The 22,224-nt window shown below is 39.8% G+C and overlaps 2 protein-coding genes across 7 annotated transcripts in view; one reads left to right on the forward strand and one right to left on the reverse strand.

Moving 5' to 3' along the window:
• The window catches only part of rpl27a (ribosomal protein L27a), a 462,905-nt gene that overhangs the window by 272,515 nt on the left and 168,166 nt on the right, over window positions 1–22,224 (forward strand). The gene's annotated exons all lie outside the window — the stretch shown is intronic.
• Window positions 1–22,224, reverse strand: part of trim66 (tripartite motif containing 66) — a 218,907-nt gene that overhangs the window by 104,147 nt on the left and 92,536 nt on the right. The window contains exon 1 of one of the 5 annotated variants that reach the window (XM_072272548.1): window positions 9,982–9,999. The exons of the other annotated variants lie outside the window; for them this stretch is intronic. The gene's annotated coding sequence lies outside the window, so the exon portion shown is untranslated. Of the gene's footprint in view, window positions 1–9,981; window positions 10,000–22,224 lie in introns of those variants that run through there. 5 annotated transcript variants of the gene reach the window in all.

The raw sequence follows: 22,224 nt of genomic DNA on the forward strand, positions 1-22,224 counted from the left end.
AGAACACTACTAGTCACCAGTATCCAATCAGACAAGACTCCCTTTATTCCCACTCTTTGCCTCCTGCCAATCAGCCAATGTTCTATCCATGCGGTTTCTATCCTGTAATACCATGGGCTCTTACCTCATTAAGCAGCCTTATGTGTAGCACCTTGTCAAGGGCCTTCTGCAAATCCAAGTAAGCATCCACGACTCTCCTTTCTCTATCCTGTCTTTTATTTCCTCAAAGAATTCCAACAGATTTGTCAGGCAAGATTTTCCCTTAAGGAAACCATGATGATTTTCGCCTATTTGATTATATGCCTTCAAGTACCCTGAAATCTCATCCTTAACAATATTCTCCAACATTTTCCCAACCATCGAGTTCAGGCTAACAGGCCTATAATTTCCTTTCTTCTGCCTTTCTCCCTTCTTGAAAAGTGGAGTGATATTTGCAATTTTCTAGTCTTCTGCAACCATTCCAGAATCTAATGATTTTTAAAAGATCAGTACCAATACCTCCACAAGCTCTTCAGATATCTCTTTCAGAACTCTGGAGCGTAGTCCACCTGGTCCATGTGTCCTGTCTACCTTCAGACCTTTCAGCTGCCCAAGTATCTTCTCCCTAGTAAAAGCAACTGCATTCACTTCTGCCCCCTGACACTCTCAAACCTCCGGCCTACTGCTAGCGTCTTCCACAGTGAACACTAATTCAAAATACTTATTCAATTCATCTGCTATTTCCTTGTCCCCAATTACTACCTTTCCAGCATCATTTTCCAACGGATCAGTATCTACTCTCGCCACTTACTCTTTATATAGCTTTTAAAAAAATAGTACCCCCTTTGATATTTTTGGCTAGCTTATCTTCACATTTCAGCTTAACCTCCTTACAGCTTTTCTTAGTTGCCTTCTGTTGGTTTTTAAAAGCATTTAAATTCTCTAACTCCCTACTTATTTTTGCTATATTTCCTCTCTTTTCCTTTAATGTTGACTTTGACTTCCTTGTCAACCACGGTTGCATCATTCTCCCTTTAGAATACCCTTTACTTATCTGGGATACATCTACCCTGCACCTTCTGAGTTGCTCCCAGAAAATCCAGCCATTGCTGCTCTACCATAATCCCTGCCAGTGTCCCTTTGGCCAGTTCCTCTCTCTCTCATGCCTATGCAATTCCCTTTACTCCACTGTAATACTGATATTTGACATTAGCTTCTTCCTCACAAATTGCAGGATGAATCCTATCATATTATGATCACTGCCTCCTAAGGGTTCATTTACCTTAAGCTCTCTCATCCAGTTCTACAAAAAACACCCAATCCAGAATAGCTTTTCCCTTAGTGGTCTCAACCACGAGCTGCACTAAAAAAAAAAGCACATCTCGTACGCATTCTACTAATTCTCTCTCACGATCCAGCACCAACCTGTTCTTCCCAATCTACCTGCATATTTAAATCCCCATAACAATTGTACCATTACCATTTTGACATGCATTTTCTACCTCCCATGGTATTTTGTAGCCCACATCCTGTATCCTGTTCGGAGGTCCATATGCAACTCCCATCAGTATTTTTACCCTTGCAGCTTCTTAACTCTACCCACAAAGATTCTATATCTTCCAATTCTATGTCACCCCTTTCTAAGGATTTGATTTCACTTTGTAAACCAACAGAACCACACTACCCCACCCCCTCTTCCTACCTGCCCAATTTCTTCAGTGTCATCAGGGCACTTTGATGCCACCACACTGGTTAAATGCAGCCTTTAATATCAAAGCCAGATGGTTCAAGCGAAATTCAAACTAAAAATGAGAAAGCTATTGATGAACAAAAAGCACTGATATCAAAATTGAGAAGACTAACTAGGGAGCAATGAGACAGATTAGGTTTATGTCTATTTCTGCGGATAGGATACATGAGGGCAATTTACCATTTTGTTGATTAGATGCCAGTGCTATAACTGTACTGAACATATTGGCCAAGACAACAAGTTCTGGAACACAGGTCTTTCGTAGTGCAGCTATGCTACTACAATCCCAGGCGAGTGTGTGAATTTTAAGAACATTACCACGAGCAGACATGTACAAGCTTCACACAAATTTAGTTGATAACTTGCTTCAATCTGAAATGCTTTGTTTAGGTGAAAAATAACTGCAGCCTGAAAATCTAAACAAGGCTACAGGAAGCTGTTTCTTTAAATGTAACAGTTATTCTGTGGGAAAGACTGATTATAACATACTTCAATTCAGTTACAAATTTCAAAACAAAATTTTAACAGCAAAGGACCTCAAAATAAACTGAACCAGTGAAGTATTAAATTTAACGTTAGCACATGTTGCTCAGAGTAGCACAGCTGCCTCAGTACAGGGAGAGATACTAAATGCAGTGGAATAAAGGCTCATGTATTAGAAAGTCCATTTCACTAAACCTTACCAATATAGTAGTAACTTAACTACTAAGCAACCTACCTATTAATTATCACACACTCAAGTTTGCCCTTTGCCTGATTTGGAAAACATAACACTTATTGAAACTTGATTCTACAGTAATTTTGGATTTTGTTCACAATTTTAAAAAAAGTAATTATCAGGTCACTATAGCAATGCTGCTCTTTTGCAATATTAAAACTGATTCTTGGTCAGTGCAAGGTAATTGGCGCAAGAGGTAAAAGTGTGAGGGACAGAATATCCTACTTCTGCTATTTCCTTTTTCCATATGTATTTGTATGCAGACTAATTCTTTGGCTCCAGGCTACTCCAGACCACAGAGATTTGATTAATTCATCATGATTTGAAGAGGATGAGGAAGTCACTTACATGTATCCCAGAGGTAAAAAAAAAGCACATTCACAGAGGTCAGCTATTATTAGAATCACTTATATTATCGTTCAATTCACAGAAACTGGTGAAGACACCTTCAGATTTATCACTCAGTTCAGTTAAATTTACATCACTTTTGATTATGAATCTGCAAGTGTTATTAAAATATTAAACTATTATTTGTGCTCGGTCTTTTTTTTAGTTTAAGGACAGTGATTATGCTATATAGTTTTAAGATTTCAAAATGCTATTTTTATTATTACAATCAAATCCAATTTTTTCACAAGGCTTCCACTGGAAGACAGTTCAAGTTTGTAATAATTGTTCTTGCACAAGGCTTCACTCAATTCTTTATAGCTCAGTTTCATAAAGCATTTACTATGGTGGAAATTCTCACTGGTTGAGTACGTCAAGAAACAATTTTGTGAATGTCCTTTGCTGCTGAGAAACAACACCAAATTTCAGTCCTCATTAAATGGCACTTAATTATTTTAGCATCTTAAATTCTCTGGATCTCAAAAAAAAAACACTTTTCTGGAAGAAGTAGTAGTTAAGGAACTCTGAGCAATTTTACAAATGTTCATCACCATTGTTACATATTCCCATGTTGTCGAGATTCTTACATTTTACCCCTCCTACTATAGTTTTGTACAAACATCAATATTAAAGATGTTGGTTAAAAAAAATGAATGACAGACTTCCATTCAAACAACAGAGCCGTAACTACCCTGCTGTAAAGGTTCATGTGCCATAATTCATTTGTAGTAGGAATCAAAACAGGGAGCTTAAAGGGAATCAAAGAGAAGCAGATTATTTTCATGCCCTAAAGCAGTGGTCCCCAACCACCGGGCTGCGGACCAGTACTGGGCCGCAAAGCACGAGCTACCAAGCCGCGAAGAAACCTTTCCTCATTTCCTGTCACGCCCACTGCTGAGCCATTACGCATGCGAGGTCATTACCCGCACGTCGTCCATGTCAGCGCGGGAAGGAGCTCAAGTCCTCAAGCTTGCAAATGACGGCGGGTTGAAAAGTATGTTTGACATAACATCTCTGCTGGCATTCCAGATCAAAGTCAAGGCTAAATATCCTGAGAAAGCCACGAAAGCACTGAAAAAGTTGCTTCCATTTCCAACATATCTCTGCAAAGCGAGGTTTTCTACAATGAATGCAACGAAAACTAAATTGCGGAATAGACTGGACATAAGGAACCCCCTTCGAGTATCGTTGTCTCCCATCACCGTCTTGTTGCAGGGAAACAAGCCCAGGGCTCCCACTGATTCAGCGATATTGGTGTGTTGCAATGATTTTATATGTTCAAACGGGGAAAATATGTGCTGTGTGTTTAATATTCAACTGTTACTTAAAATGTTATGATGCTATTGACTTATAAGTGACATACTCTACAACCATATAACAATTACAGCACAGAAACAGGCCATCTCTGCCCTTCTAGTCCGTGCCGAATGCTACTCTCACCTGGTCCCACCGACCTGCACTCAGCCCATAACCCTCCATTCCTTTCCTGTCCATATAGCTATCCAATTTTTCTTCAACTGATAATATCGAACCTGCCTCTACCACTTCTACTGGAAGTTCATTCAACACTTACTTCAAGCTCCCCTGTCCTGCCCTGATAATTGACTTATCACTATATTCATGCAAGGAAAATATGCGCCATGTTTAATATTAAATTCGTTAGATAAACCCTTTCAGAAATGAAATTGAGTGTATTAGCCACTTACCACCTATATTCCGGTCATGATTAACAACCCCCCCCCCCCCCAACAGAATCGGCAAAAAGGATTTGTACAAGGAAAAAATCGGCACGTACACGCACGCGCACTGGTGCCCATGCAAGGCTTCATGGTCATTGTAGTCTTTCTAGGGGTAAACTCAACGTATTTGACTGCTACTCTTGTCCGTTAGCAACCCTACCCCCCCCCCAATCGCCCCCCCGTCGGCCGGTCCGCAGTGCAAAAAAGGCTGGGGACCCCTGCCCTAAAGCACCACTCCATGCCTCAATAGTTTGCCACTGAACCTAGTGCTTCTAGAATAGGAAAACACAGAACTATGAAACACTTGTTCATAACACCTCAATTAGAAATTCCAAAAATCAGACAAACCCATTTGAGACTCATCTACCATTCTGAAAATGCATTTGGGAAAAGGTTACAATGACTGTACTCAATTTACAAGTCATAAATGTTGATCGCTGTCTTAAAAAGATCTAATACACCAGCCATAAAAGCATCAGCCTTATGTGCTAATTGGTCTGAAGGATGAGAAATATCTCATCATTAGATTTAAACCAAAGCCAAGTTCACTAGAAGAGTGAATACTATGTCACTTTTTCACCTCAACAGTAAAGCAAAAAACTTGACATACCTCCAAGTTTCCATTACACAAACGGCAAAAAAAAATATTTATCTAAACCTTTGAGCATATATATTTGGTTTATTTCTACTGAGTAGCCTGTTCAAGTTTAAACAAATTAACTTGGATTTGGAACATTAATCATCACCCATCCCAGAGGATCAAAACTTGTAAAGTTCCTTTTTCAAAAGTAGAGATTAAATATACATGATGGCATTGTAAAGTGGCCCAAATTAGATACCAGTTTTGATTTGAGAATTATTAAATATTTTGATTAACAAATGTTATACATTCTGGATATCAAATGTATAGGGATCCATTTATTAACTTTGTGTTGGATATTATCATAGCCCACATGAAAGGTGATACTGTTTTTTAAATAGCGTTCTCCTGCCACCCAACCAATAAGGCAGAAATACAGATTTCCTTTGTTAATGCTAAATTTTAAATTTCAAAAGAAAATAGGTAATCAAAAACCAAATTCCAACTAAGTGGATTATACATACAGATTGTAAACCTATCTGAAGAACTTTAATATTAGAATTATACATACTGTAAGTAGAAACAGGAACTTTATTTTTATTGACATAAGCCATGAAATTTGGTGTTTTGTGGCAGCAATACAGTGCAAGACAAACATTACTGAGTGACAATAAATAAATGGAAGTGATGTAGTATTCATGGACTGTTTAGAAATCTGATGCTAGAAGGGAAGTCGTTCCGAAAATGATGGTGTTGAATGCCGAACTATAATTTATTTTATTACCCAAAGCAAACTGTATTCATAACAAAGTATTAAACTCTGCAATATCTTTTCAGTCTTACATTCATAGGCGATGCCCTCAGTGCTAAGTTACATTGTTTAAAATTAATAGCATCAATGCTACTCACATGGCGAACTTGGGTGGTACACTACTACAATAACTGAAAGGTTTCCTCACCCAACTCTGCCCCTCCCTGTCCAGTGGCAGAAGAACCCCAAACTGTGGTCTGTCCTTTCCCACTGAGCCCCTACTGTGGTTGCAGCAAGCTTCAGTGCACCCTGCAGCACGCAATCCTGCAGTCAGGAATGGGAGCATTCTACAGGCATCCTGGTGCGCCAGGAGACCGACAAGGCTCTGGCAGGCCAAAATGTGTCTTCCACCAAGTTGATGATCTTCCAGCAGCACGTGATGTACGTCTCCCTGTGACGCCATAGAACACAGAGCTAAATAGCAGCCTGGCGTGTGCACGGTTTCTGTCCAGGAGCTCCAGAGCCAACTGAAAAGCCAGCGAGATTGTGCCCACTGTGGTCCTGATGTAGTTAAATGGCAGTGGGTCCAGGTCTTTGCTCAGGCAGGAGTTAATTCTTGCCATTACCAACCTCTTGGAACACTTCAGCACAGCAGATGCCAGTGCTACCAGGTGATAGCTGCACAGTGCAGCACATTCAAAAATCAGACCTGGTGCAGGATCCCCCTAAAGGCTAACCAGCAGATTGAGTCAGTGATAATGACAGCTAATCCAATGTTACCTTTCATTCTAAGAGGACTAGAATATAAAATAGGTAGGACATCGGTCAGAGCACATCTGGAGTATTGTGAGCAGTTTTTGGCACTTTATCAAAGAAAAGGTGTGCTGGTATTGAGAAGGTCCAGAGGTGGTTTATGAGAACGGTCCCAGAAATGAAAGTGATTCATTTGTCTGTATATTAAACTTCCTACACTAGAATTTTAAACAGCCAAGGAGTTTCTTCCATTTGATAGAGATATTACTTGAACAATTTTATTCTTTTTTCATGTTATCACATAGACAGTAAAGAGCTCAGAAAATGTGACATCTAATAATGGCATGTTATGTTGCAAATTCCAGGTCAATTTGACATCAAACAATAATGCTAAAGTTTTAAGCACCTTAGAAGCATAACAGGAAAAATATCAAGTAAATGAAAGGAAATTAAAAAATAACAATGTGTAATCCAGTTGAGATTATCAGCTACTTATGAAATTACTGGGAATATGTGATAGTGATAGTACAGTATTGGGTTTGCTGACAGTGAAATTCTAAACTCAAATGAGGGTCTTAGGCCTTGTCCAATATAGACGGTTATGGGTATCCTCACTAAAGGAAGGTTGTACTGTAGTCACCTACTCTTCAAAGACTAGTTCGCTTTCCCATTTATCCTTTTTGGTGAGTTTAGCTGCCAATACACTACTTGATTGATGGGTCCCCCTCCCTACCAACAAGGATATACTTCTAACTAACAAAGTAGCTTAACCACATTTATTTTCAGTGATACATATGTAAATTTAAATAACATTCTTAAAACACATTTAAAATTCAGTGGATGTCTATCTTATAAATGATTTTCTAATTACAAACTATTTATAAAACACAAAAGGATTTCCAAAACACAGGTACATTTCCTATGAGCAAAAAAAAGACATACCAAGTTATAAATGAACACCTCATCTACTCACAAATCAAAGTCAGAGGAACGGATTTCAGTTCACCCTATCTTTGTCATTCTTCTTTGACCATTCCTAACAGGCCTGACTTTTCTCTTACAGTTATACTGTTTTTTTTTTTGCCATTTGGGTGACTTCACACACATAATATTTTTTCAGATACCTTTTCTGAAAAGTGGTCGAAAAGCTTCAGTGGACAGAGTTCCCAGATACCCACAATTAATGCTGTGAGAGGTGATCTGAGTACACAAATCTTCCAGCTTTTGATCGATCAAGAGGTTTGATGTGCTCAGAGATGGTATCAATCTGATCGGCAAACTTCCTTGAACTAAATAACTTAGCCACTGTTTTCTGGTTTGACACAAGCCAATTAACATAACCTCAATATTTCAAACTACATCTCGTGAGCAGCCAGCCCTGTACTGTGGGCCACCAGACCCTGCTCTATAGACAGTCTTGTTTGTTTGCAAAGCTGTCCTTTTAACTTCAGACTGATTATTGCTTGTCATTTACATCAAGAATTGAAGAATGGCCCCCATTTATGACAAGAAGCTAAACAAAGAGTATTGCTTGGAAGTTTAACTTACTCAAAAACAACCAATATCTAGAAGCTCACAGCTGCTATGTTAGAAAGTTGAGCTTGGGAAAAAAGCCCCTGGCACTGGACAGTGAATATCCATCACATGATAAAGTTAAAGCAAAACAATACAAATATTATTTTTCTCTTTGATAAGTGCTTAAATGAACATGTGCTCTTCTGCTCAAGTTTTTGTCTAAGAACGATACACACAAAATGCTGTAAGAAATCAGCAAGTCAAGCAGCATCTCTAGAAATAAATAAACAGTCTACATTTTGGGCTGAGGACCTGGAATGAAATATTATTGCATTCAAATTCTTTTACTTTGGCTCTACCACCCCACATTTGTACTTAACAAAATAAACAGTAGCAAGCTGCAACTCTTCTAAAATTTTCCTCAGTCCTGAAGGTTTTAGACCAAAACGTCAACTGGTAACTCGTGTTTATGGATGCTGTCTGACCTGCTGAGCTCCTCCTGCATCTTGTGTGCATTGCTTTCAATTTCTTTGTTTTTTTAAAATACAAGATGCAGGCAAGAAATACACAATTGCTTTACACTTTGTTTGTGAAAGCGAAGTTGGAAATAATATCTGTCAATTTGAAATATGAAAAAATGTTAAGATGCAGATAAAGAGGTGGAATCACTCAAGAACCAAAAAGGAAAAAAAATTGATGTGTTTGTAGATTCTACACCCAGCACAGAGTCATAGAAAAATACAGCAGAGATACAAACTCTTCAGCACATCTAGTCCACGCCAAACCATTTAAACTGGCTAGTCTCATTCACCTGCAACTGGACCATAGCATTCCTTACCCCATATACCTATTCAAACTTCTCTTAAATGTTGAAATTGAACTCACATGCACCACTTGCACTGGAAGCTCATTCCACACTCTCATGACCCTCTAAATAAAGTTTCTCCGAAGTAAATACAGGTACAAAAAATCCATTTAAGATCTCCCCCCCATAGACGACCATTCTGATCTTCGAGAGGACCAGTTTTGTCCCCTGCAATCCTTTTGCTCTTAACATATCTATAGAATCCCTGAGGACTCTCTTTCACCTTCTCTGCTAGGGCAACCTCATGCCTTCTTTTAGCCCTTCTGATTTCTTTCTTAGTGTTATTTTGCATTTCTTATACTCCATAAGCACCTCATTTGTTCCCATCTGCCTATACCCACAAAGCACCTTTTCTTAACCAGGGCTTCAATTAGCTCCTGAAAACCAAGGTTTCCTACACCTGTTATCTTTATCTTTTATTCTAACAGGTAGATACAAACTTTTGAGCTCTCAAAATTTCACTTTTGAAGGTCTCTCACTTACCAAGTGCACCTTTAACAGAAATCAGACTATCCCAATCCACACTTGCCAGATCATTTCTGATACCATCAAAATTGGCCTTTCTCCAATTTAGAACCTCAACTTGGCAACCAGACCTATCTTTTTGTACATTTACTTTGCATCTAGTTATCACAATGCCATTAGTTTCAAAGTGCTCGCCTATACAAACTTGTGTCACCTGCCCTCTCTCATTCCCCAGAAGCAGATAAAGCATCACACACTCTCGTTGGAACTTCTACGTACTGATTAAGAAACTTTACTGAACACATTTGACAAACTCTATCCCATCTAGTCTTTTTGGAATAGGGGAGTCCCAGTCGACAAGTGAAATGTTAAAATCACCTACTATAACAATTTTATGTTTCTTGCAACAGTCTGTCATCTCTACAAGTTTGTTCCTCTAAATTGTGTGGATTGTTGGGTGCCCATTAACGTGGTCCTACCTTTCTTATTCCTCAGTTCCACCCATAATTGCCTCACTAGACAAGTTCTCCAGTGTGTCCTGACTCGCACTGCCATGACATTTTCCCTGGTTGGTAACACCACTCCTCCTCCTCCTCCTCCAATTCCTCCCACTGTCACATCTGAAACAACAGAACCCCGGAATATTAAAATACCTGTCCTGCCCCTCCTGCAACCAGTCTCACTAAAGCTACAATATCATAATTACATGTGTTGATGCATGCCCCAATCTCATCTGCTTTTCCTATGATACTTCTTGCATTGAAATACATGCAGCTCAGTACAGTAGTTGTACCATCCTCAACCTTTTCATTCCCGATTTTGTCTGAGGTCTTAACAGCATCTGTCTCCACAACCTCTCCACTATGGTTCCCATCCACCTGCACCTCCAATTTAAACACTCCCCCCCCCTCACCCACCATGCAGCAGAAGCAAGCAAGCCTTCCCACTAGGATAGTGGTCCCCAGCCAGTTCAGGTGCATACCATCTCTTCTGTACAGGTCACTCCTTACCTGGAAGAGAGCCTAAAGATCCAAAAGTCTGATGCCCTCCCTCCTAAACCAGCTTCCTAGCCACATATTAAACTGCATAATCTTCCTCTTTCTGGCCTCACTAGTATATGGCATGGGTCGCAATCCCAAGATCATAACGCTGGAGGTTCTGTCCCTTAATTTAGCACCTAACTGCCTGAATTCACTTTGCAGAACTGTCACTCTTCCTACCCATGTCATTAGACCCTAGATGGACTACACCCTCTGACTGCCTCACCCTCACACGTTAGAATGCTGAGGAGTCCCAGACCCTGGCACCTGGGAGGCAACATACTATCCAACAAGCAATTCAATATACTTCTCCGTTCCTTTCCTTCCCTTCAACAGTCGGCAAGGATAAACTCATGTTAAACTTAAGCCCGTGTGCTCCATGACGTAAGATAAATGCCCGATTAAGGAACATCGCCATATTTGAAATTGTTTTTACATCTCTTTAACTTCATCTCTTCTCTGTAACCCCTGCAATTTAGAATTCTTAAGAATATCTTTGCTCCAAGATTTCTGGCCTCAGTAGTAACTTGGGTTTTAATCACTCAATAACAGACAGTAGCTTGTTTTGGAATCCCTACCCCAAGCCTTCACTATTCTAGCCTCCTTTTAAACAATAAAACCTAACATTTTTGGTCAACTTCCCTGATTTCAGCATGCAGTTGGATGTCACATTTTGCATGATGAATCTTCTGTGAATGAACCTTTTGCAGACAGAGTTGCAGGCATTAAATATAAGCTGTTGCTGTTAACAGTTTTGATTTGCAATAAGAAAATCTATTTCACTGTTAGCAGATAAGTGGTAAACTGGAGTGTTAATTCCCTGATTAATTTTATATATCAGAGCATTTGAAATCTTGCAAATTGTGGACACACTGCCCAAATATACAATGCTTTATTTTACAAATATTTTTGAAATAATATTGGGAAGCTTAAGAAATTTGGCATGTCCCCATCAACCCTTACCAATTTTTAATCCAAGTCCAAAAGAAAGCATCCTATCTAGATGCATAATGACTTGAGATACATAATGACTCGGTATTACAAGTGCTTTGCGGTGACCACAAGACAACTGAAGAGAATTGTGGATATAGTTCAACACATCATGAAAACTAGTCTCCCCTCCATGGAATCTGTCAGCAATTCTCACTACATCAGTAAAGAGCCAGCAGATTTCAAAGACCACACCAGCACCAGATATTATACAAATGGCAGAAAGCACATACCACCATGTTGTTAAGAGTTTCTTAGAACAATAACGTGGGCTCTTGATCTCACAAATGCCCTCATTACGATCTTGCACCTTGTTATCGGCACAGCACTCTATAGTTATGAAACTTTATTCTGTATTCTATTATTTTACCTTGTACTACTGGTGTACATTCCTTTATCCGAAATTCTGAAATCCAAAAAGCTCCGAAAACCAAAGTTTCTTTTCCGCCAGCACCTGACGTTACACAGATGTGATGTGGCAGCACTAGTAGAGGCCGCCAGACGTCAGTTGTGGCTCAGCGCTCATACTGGTTACACGTGCATTTGCTGTTCGCTGATATTTTGTGTTCACTGTTGACTTTCTGTTTAATTTCACTGTGAAAATGTCAAAAACAGCTGCAGATACCCCTCTGGGTAACAATGAGAAAAAGAGAAGGAATCTTCTCTATCAATAACACAGAAAGTGGAGCTATTGTAGAGGCTTGATTGTGGTGTGACTGTGCGGCGTCTTACTGAAGAAAATAGTGTCAGAACTACCAGTGTTTATGATTTAATAAACAGAAAGACAAGTTAGTGAAGTTTTATAGTGATAGTGACGTTCTACATTTATTCCAATAAGTCATTTACCATGTGTTTGATTCAGTTCGTTTGAAGCTGTATATTTTTTATGTTTTATTGAATGTTTTCATTGGAAATAAAATTTCTTCTTGTCATTATTCCCTAAACAATATAGTATAACAATTATTTACATAGCATTTACATTGTATTAGGTATTATAAGTAATCTAGAGATGATTTAAAGTATACAGGAGGATGTGTGTAGGTTTGGTGCGCCACTGGGTCTTAAAGTCCACTGCACTAAGACAGGTTAAATAAGGGACTTGAGCAAACGTGTTTTTTGGTATCCGGGGGGTGGGGGGGGGGGGGGTCTGAAATCTGAAAAATTCTGAATTCTGAAATGCAACTGGCCCCAAGGATTTCAGATAAGGGATTGTGGACCTGTATCTCTATACACTAATGAAATGATCTGTATGAACAATATGCAAAACCAGTTTTCACTGTACCTCAATAAATGCAATAATAAATCAACTGCAGGAGCAGCATTGAACTGCTGCTGCTAAGTTAACAAATTTCACAACATATGCCAGTGGTAATAAACCTGATTCTGATCTTTTAATGCAGAACATCAGAACTTTTAGGTTAGTAAGGCAAATCAGCTCCTGGACATCCCTGTGAACTTAGATGAGCCCACTCCTAACAACTTCATTATTAGCAGCTAATTCAATTTCTGAAAATATTTTCTCCTAAATTTGGCTAAGTTTTTAAATTCATACAGGTATAATGAAGTATCTGTAGTTAAGTTAAAATCTTTGTTTGATTCTCTTGAAAATAGCAGCTTCCATTATTCAACACCAGAGACTTATATAGTTTTTTAATATATAACCCCAAGAAAATATATTATTGTTATTAACAACTTTACTTCTAGGTAAATGAAAATTTAGGATTTTAATCCTTTTCAGCTAATCCTAGTTGGTGTTAATATATAACAGGGGTCCCCAACCATTTTTGCACCGTGGACCAGTTTAATATTGACAATATTCTTGCGGACCGGCCGACTTGGGGGTGGGGGGGGTGATGGTGGTGTTCAATTAGGCTTGCCAACTTTCTCACTCCCAAATAAGTAAGGGACAAAAGTAGCAGTCAAATACAGGACACGTGTTTACCCCGAGAAAGGCTACAATGACCACGAAGCCTTGCGCGGGCACCTGTGTGCACATGCGTATATGTGCCGTTTTTCCTCTATAAATCAGTTTTGGCTTAATCTTCCCGATTCTGTTAAGTGAAACTACACTGTACATACATTATTTCTACTTTATATAGGCTGTATTTATCATATCATTCCTACTTTTACCATATGTTAGTGTTATTTTAGGTTTTGTGTGCTATTTGGTATGATTTGGTAGGTTATTTTTTGGGTCAGGGAACGCGCAAAAATTTTTCCATATAAATTAATGGTAATTGCTTCTTCGCTTTACGCCATTTCGGCTTATAAACCGTTTCATAAGAACGCTCTACCTTAGCAGGGGAAATACGGGACAAGGGCAGTCCCATATGGGACAAACCAATTTAGCCCAATATACGAATGTCCCGGCTAATGCAGGACAGTTGGCAACCCTATGTTCAAGTTCAACAGTGTGTGACAGGGAATGAGGAAAGGTGCAGCTGACTCATATTATTTCATATCGCCAAATCATATTGTTTCCTTGAGGCCCGATAGCACATGCTTTGCGGCCCGGTGGTTGGGGACCACTGATATACAAGGTATTGCTTCATTGGAACAATACTTCACACAGCTAGGCAAGAGTTCCCAACCTAGGGTCCAGGGACCCCTTGCTTAATGGTATTTGTCCGTGGCATGAAAAGGGCCCTGGAGCTAGAGATTGTTGGGATTGAGGAATAACCTTTCATTTAATCACATTCTCCCACTAGAGATGAGCATGATCCTTCCACAGAATACAAGATTTTGATGAGCATGTATAGATTTTTCACAAATTCTTTAGAAAGAGGCAAAGGAAATAAATAGTTAATAGATCATGATATCGCTGCAATTATTATTCATATTACCATGAAGTGTATTGAATTGTAACAATTGCTTAGTGCTATTTTTCTCAAATTGCATAGATGGAGACTGTTTCTGATGTCATTATTGCGTGCTTACTGGAGGTGGTGTATATTAGATTGAATACATTTTCAGACCTGATTCCAATCACTTTTGTATTCAGTTTTTCCAGACAGCGCTAGCATGTTGTTGTTCCCTGTGACTGGAGCAGTATGACTGTATGTTTGCAATACTTTATTTTGTGGATTATGATTGTTAAAAATTGCTGTGAGAAAGTGTGAAGAACAGATTTGATTTCAATAAATGGAGGCTTTAGGATTTATTGACCATCTAGCATTTGACCTAAAGAGAGCCCAATAAGAATCTAGCAGGCTTCCTGTCAATCAGTATCAGAGACTCTAAGAAGTATGTTTTTCTATGTACTAAAAATAATAGTTCACCAAGTTAAGGGACACTAATCACCATGACCAGACTGGGTCAGAACTTCACACAGACTCCTCTCAGCCACTCTCTTTCATTATAAACCCATCTCATTACCACAGAGTGATACTGTGAGAGGGTCTTTCTCTTAAAGTAATGCACAATGATAGACTTTCCATTTAAAAGAACACCATCAGCTGAAAACCAGCGGGAGGAGAAGATAGCGGCACGACACAGCTTCCGTGGCAACTCCGGTGAATGACATCTGTAATCTGTCAAGTAAGGTGGCGTGCACAATCCTGATTTGATGGAGACAGACGTGAGAGAACGGAGGAACATCTGGCGAAACTTCTGAAATGCCTTTTTCGCTGCCACTGTGTGATCCAGAATCTCCGGAGGGGAAGGCCCTGAGTCCTCGGCTTTGCTTATTGCTCGGCGGCCGGGACAGGGTCGAAGTGCTCGGCAGAGATGGTGCTCTGTGCTGGAGGCTCGAAGTTTTCGGACAGACTCAGAGTCGGCTGTGGTCCGGTGCTTCCAATGCATCGACAGTTGTCGGCGCCTGGAGGTTTTTGGCAGGGAGATCTTCTCCCTTTTGCCGCCTGCTATCGGGGACTATCGGGAGTCAACCGGAACTTTTAGAGACTTTTTTTTAAAACCATGCCCATGGTCTGCTCTTTATCAAATTATGGTATTTCTTTGCACTGCTGTAACTATATGTTATAATTACGTGGTCTCGTCAGTATTAGCTTGTGGTTTGTCCTGTTTTTTTTGTGATATCACTCTGGAGGAACATTGTATCATTTCTTAATGCATGCATTTCTAAATGTCAATAAACGAGGACTGAGTGTCCTCACAATCTAATCTAATCTCATCTAAATGATTAGCAATGTGTAACACTGAAAATAAAACAAACACTGAAACCACAGGATACAAACTGCAACTGTTCGCAAATAAATTCAAAGAACACATTGCATCAAGTACCAAGCTCTTGGCATCTCAATCTCTTCATTGTCCTTGCACTCTGCTTGCAGTGCACTTTCTCTGCAATTGCAACAGTAACTCTGCATTCTATTCCCCTCTCTGCCCCCCTCCCTTTGTACTAGCTTGATGTACACATATTTAATCATCTGTCTGGATGGCATGCAGATAAAAGCTTTCCAGTGCATCTCAATACACATGACAATCATGTGACAATAATAAACCAATTACCAAAGCTTTTAAAGCATAGATAATCATCACTGGGTTTTCTCTGTTCAGGTTAACATCACAGACTGAAACACTACAAGGCTTCAAGAGCCTGTTCACAATTACAACACTCAATGCATCTGTGCGGTATCAAAGCTTGCCCAGCCCATACAGATTCAGGTAATGGGCATGAATATGGCCAGACACAGTATGGTTTACCATCACAATCTCTATAGAATGGACTCTGAAGTGCACATTTTTGCCTGGAAATAGGATTTCAATTACTGTTGGCAATCTAAATGGGAACAATGTTTTGCCTCAACAATAAATTGGCTGTCAGCAAAGTAAGCAGTGGAAACCAGCATAAGCACCACATTTAAGATGGGCCACAAGGCTCATGAGAGACTTTAAAACTAAAGTAAGCAGCAAAGCAAGCAATACCCTTGCGTTAAAAATCCTTTATCATGGCTTTGTTGTTTTAAGAATCATTCAGATCCACTGTGTGTGCATAATCAGATATCTGCCACGTCATCAGCAAACTCACTCAGGGAAAGCAAGTCAGTGCTATCCCTGGCAGTCACAGGAGACAGCCTTTTGTCCTAGTTTTTGGATGCTCCAAATAGACACTTTGAGCAAGCCTCCTGTGTCCTCCTGTGGGCTGCAGACAGAAACAACAGCAGACCGAAGGCATCCGTGACCTGAAGAGATTAACCTACAAATGCTTCAAACTGTGCCGAGCACTGGCAGCAATGGAGTTTATTGAGCATGTTAAAATCACTAGGGAATTTATAAACTACAAAGAAATGTCCCAATGGAGATACTTAAAACCATACACGATGCTCTCCTTGTTATAATGAGAGTTAAACATGAGGGTCATATGTCATGATTTTGGTTGATAAATAATTAATGTTCACAGTGCACTTTGAAGTACAGAAAATATGATGGGAAAGTGTCACCCCTGCAAGGGAGATTGGCAATCAGTCACATTTCCCAAGGAAATGGAGTCAAATATGTTGTGTATTTAATACTTCAGTAATATTTGAGCAATATGTTAAATATATTAATTAATTAAGCATTATTTGCTTAAATAGTTCAATTCAGATTATATGTAAAAGTACATGAATGGCATACATCACAAGCACAGGTCTCGCTGCAAGTAAAACAAACAAGTGTACAGGCTCTCCAGTCTCCATGCTTTTTCTCCCACTAAGTAGTTTTATGTTTTGGATTTACAAAACTTAACAGTGGCAATAAAGATGTTTTAAATAAACCCGAGACAAGCTACCATTTGAAGCATAGTGAAATATTGGAGGTAAAACAAAAATGCAGTGTGAAACAGCCAAGTTTAAAAAAAGGTGCAACACTTGCTTCTTCAGGAAGGGACAGAGGCAGTGGAGTCCAAAAAAGGGCAAAAATGGATAAATTCACAGGTTCATAAACAGTGATAATAATATTTCAAAAAGCAGAAATGGCTCATTACATCAAAAACATAGACACGTCAGATTGCACAAGAGATAAATGGCTACTGTATACTGAGCGAATTGAGCAGTATTTGAAGCAAACGAAATAGCCAATGAGAAGTGAGTGCTAGTTTCGCTGAGTGCATTGGGTTTAAAGGCACACAGTTTGCTTAGATATTTAACTACTCCAACCAACCCAGCCAAAATGAGCTTTGTTAATATAGTGAAAGTAATGCAAGAACATTTAGAACCATAACCATTGTTGATTACAGAACATTTAAGCGGAATCAAAAGGTCAAGGGCATCCATTTCAGCTTACATGGCTGAATTGAAGAGATTGTCCGAGCATTGCCAGTTCAGTGATGGGCTTAAAGATACACTGAGAGAATTTTTCATTTGTGGAAACATACAAGAAAACATTCAAAAATGGTTCCTAAATGTAGCACAACTTGTATTTAAAAGAGAAGTTGAAATAGCCTTATCAATGGAAACAGCAGAGATGCTATTGAGTTGCAGTCAGGAATGGAAGTGCGCTTTAATAAAATTGCAATATCTTAACAGAAACCAGCCTGGCCAAATAAATTGTGCTACCATTGTGGCAGGGGCTCACATACACCAAACCGATGCAGATTTAAAGGCGAAACTTGCAGAAAATGTAACAAGACACACGCAAAGAGCATGCTGGGCAGACAAAATAAAATGGACGCCACAGGGAGGAGAGAAAAAAAGTCAGGTTGCAGTTTCAAAGAGAGTTTGAATCTGCATGCTATTAATGAAAGGTCTAATAATGATGAGTGTGACAGGACTGAGTAGCCTTGAGGTTGGGGTCTGATATCATCTGGATGAAGACAATCAGTTGAGGGGAGCAAATGTTAGGGAAGTAAGGTGTCCAGAGTCATTATTGTCATAGTCATACTTTATTGATCCCGAGGGAAATTGGTTTTTGTTACAGTTGCACCATAAATAAATAGTAATAAAACTATAAATAATTAAATAGTAATATGTAAATTACTATGCCAGGAAATAAGTCCAGGACCAGCCTATTGGCTCAGGGTGTCTGACCCTCCAAGGGAGGAGTTGGAAAGTTTGATGGCCACAGGCAGGAATGACTTCTTATGACGCTCTATGTTGCATCTCGGTGGAATGAGTCTCTGGCTGAATGTACTCCTGTGCCCACCCAGTACATTATGTAGTGGATGGGAGACATTGACCAAGATGGCATGCAACTTGGACAGCATCCTCTTTTCAGACACCACCGTCAGAGAGTCCAGTTCCATCCCCACAACATCACTAGCCTTACGAATGAGTTTGTTGATTCTGTTGGTGTCTGCTACCCTCAGCCTGCTACCCTCAGCACACAACAGCAAACATGATAGCACCAGCCACCACAGACTCGTACAACATCCTCAGCATCGTCCGACAGATGTTAAAGGACCTCAGTCTCCTCAGGAAATAGAGACAGCTCTGACCCTTCTTGCTTTTGACAAGGTCCCACACAGGAGATTAGTGTGCAAACTTAAAGCACACGGTATTGGGGGTAAGGTATTGATGTGGATAGAGAATTGGTTAGCAGACAGGAAGCAAAGAGTGGGAATAAACGGGACCTTTTCAGAATGGCAGGCGGTGACTAGTGAGGTACCGCAAGGCTCAGTGCTGGGACCCCAGTTGTTTACAATATATATTAATGACTTGGATGAGGGAATTAAATGCAGCATCTCCAAGTTTGCGGATGACACGAAGCTGGGTGGCAGTGTTAGCTGTGAGGAGGATGCTAAGAGGATGCAGAGTGACTTGGATAGGTTGGGTGAGTGGGCAAATTCATGGCAGATGCAATTTAATGTGGATAAATGTGAAGTTATCCACTTTGGTGGCAAAAATAGGAAAACAGATTATTATCTGAATGGTGGCCAGTTAGGAAAAGGGGAGGTGCAACGAGACCTGGGTGTCATTATACACCAGTCATTGAAAGTGGGCACGCAGGTACAGCAGGCGCTGAAAAAGGCGAATGGTATGCTGGCATTTATAGCGAGAGGATTCGAGTACAGGAGCAGGGAGGTACTACTGCAGTTGTACAAGGCCTTGGTGAGACCACACCTGGAGTATTGTGTGCAGTTTTGGTCCCCTAATCTGAGGAAAGACATCCTTGCCATAGAGGGAGTACAAAGAAGGTTCACCAGATTGATTCCTGGGATGGCAGGACTTTCATATGAAGAAAGACTCGATGAACTGGGCTTGTACTCGTTGGAATTTAGAAGATTGAGGGGGGATCTGATTGAAACGTATAAAATCCTAAAGGGATTTGACAGGCTAGATGCAGGAAGATTGTTCCCGATGTTGGGGAAGTCCAGAATGAGGGGTCACAGTTTGAGGATAAAGGGGAAGCCTTTTAGGACCGAGATGAGGAAAAACTTCTTCACACAGAGAGTGGTGAATCTGTGGAATTCTCTGTCACAGGAAACAGTTGAGGCCAGTTCATTGGCTATATTTAAGAGGGAGTTAGATATGGCCCTTGTGGCTACGGGGATCAGGGGGTATGGAGGGAAGGCTGGAGCAGGGTTCTGAGTTGGATGATCAGCCATGATCATAATAAATGGCGGTGCAGGCTCAAAGGGCCGAATGGCCTACTCCTGCACCTATTTTCTATGTTTCTAGACAGCCTCAGTGTTCTTTGACCAGTCCAGTTTTTTGTCAATTCTTATCCCCAGGTATTTGTAATCCTCCACCACGCCCACAGTGACACCCTGGATGGAAACAGGGGTCACCGGTACCTTAGCTCTCCTCAGGTCTACCACCAGCTCCTTAGTCTTTTTCACATTAAGCTGCAGATAATTCTGCTCACATCAGAACCACTTCCTGCAATTGCAGGATCAACTCCTGCAATTGCCATGGAGAAGACCCCAGAACCCGAGATTGTGTCACAGCCACAAGTTTCACCTGCGAAGCAAAGTGATCCCCTCTGCCAGGACAGGCATTATCCCACAAGAGAAAGCAATCCTCCACAGCAATTAGATCTTTATGCCTGATTGGGACAATTTAAAATTTACTATGCTGCATACGTCTATACAGTAGTTGTATCAGAGCGTACCGTGTATGCAAGTTGAGATGCATTCTATATTGAGTTGAAGTTTATAGCTAAGCAGGGTGCTGTGTTGTGTATTTAATATTTCAGTAATATTTGAGTAATAGCCAACATATTTTGATTTGTGATATATAACTCATCAGGAGTTTGCAAAATTATGAGAATGGCAGACGTATTAACAACCACGTCATAAGTGCGTGCCTCACAAAAAGTAAAAAATTGTAATGTACATCTTTCTCCAGTCTCATGTTTTTCTCTTGGTTAGTTTTGATTTGGAGTTATAAAATATTCAATACATAAAAAGATAATTTAATGCACAAGTGGGTCTACTCTCTAAACAACTGATCACTTGTATCACTAGCCTTGTTAAAGTAACTGTTTCAATCCAAGTTATTAACATGGTTGATTCACTTGGTTGGACTGCATGATCGCTACACGATTTGTAAAAGATAAATACGGTTTCTAACCTATTATAATAAATAACATGACCCAATTCAGAGCTGGGATTATATTATAATGTCATGTGCTTCAGTGCAATACCAAGAGAATCGTGTACTGAGTGCTGACATCTCAAGAAAGTGATATTGAAGAAAGATTTTAAAACAAAACAGAAGATGCTGGAATCACTCAGATCTAACAGCATCTGTAGAGGGAAACAGGATTTACAATACAGGTTGAAGACTTTCCATCAGAACTTGAAGTTCAAAATGAAATTATTAAACCTGCAAAAGGGGAAGAGCATTTCCTGCACTGTTTTTATTGCAAAGTGTGCATCCGAAAAATTATTCTGTGCATTAACCTGAAGCTTGGTTTACCCTCTCAGTCAGATCCAAAAGATCTTACAGCTTTACTCATACATAATCTGGAACATCTTCATAATACCTTTGCCAATATTTTGTCCTTTAAGCCCATGAAGTATGTACGTGATTTATCTGCTATGTATGGAATTTTGAAGCAATCTCCTTTACAATAATGACATTTCAGAAGTACTTCTTTAACTCTGAACTGCTTTGACATGTGATAAGGTGATGAAAGGTGCTTCATAAATTCAAGCTGCTGTTTTGTTACAAACAAAGTGTTCCCTTGTAGCATTTATTTTGCTAAGCACAGTAAGAATTCTTAAGCAATATACACAGCAGCCTTTTCCGTCCTGCAGTGCCAGGGTTTGGCATTCCTGCTACCTGATGTCAAGCACAACCAACAAGTTCTCCCACTTTAGTTTATAACCATAGTAACTGCAGTGTCTAGACTTTAAGCCCTTCTTTTCTCAACATCGAAAGTCCAAGAACCTCATTTCATTTGAAAGGGTGATTTCATTAACTATGACACAAAAAGGTTTATGTAAGGTTACACAGGAAACAGAAATAGGCTATTCAACTCAAGCATAGTTCTCCCTTTTGCCTCACCCTCCACCAGTGCATCAAGACTATTCACTCTAACCTGTTGTATCAAGTTTACATTTCCACCACTCTGGATAAAGTTGTTACTTCTTAACTTCCTGTTGGATTTCTTGGTAATCATCTTCTATTGATCACCGCTGGTTAGCTCATTCCCGCCAAACAAAATATTATCCCTGTATCCACTCTTAAAACTTCTGGTAATTTTAATTCTGTTACGTCTCCATGAACACAAAAGATTCTACAGAAGCTGGAAATCCAAAGAAACAGAAAATGCTGCAGGAACTCAACAGGTCAGGCAGCATGTAAGGAA

This window comes from Mobula birostris, chromosome 11 (assembly GCF_030028105.1).
Source record: "Mobula birostris isolate sMobBir1 chromosome 11, sMobBir1.hap1, whole genome shotgun sequence".
NCBI classification, from domain to species: Eukaryota; Metazoa; Chordata; class Chondrichthyes; order Myliobatiformes; family Myliobatidae; genus Mobula; species Mobula birostris.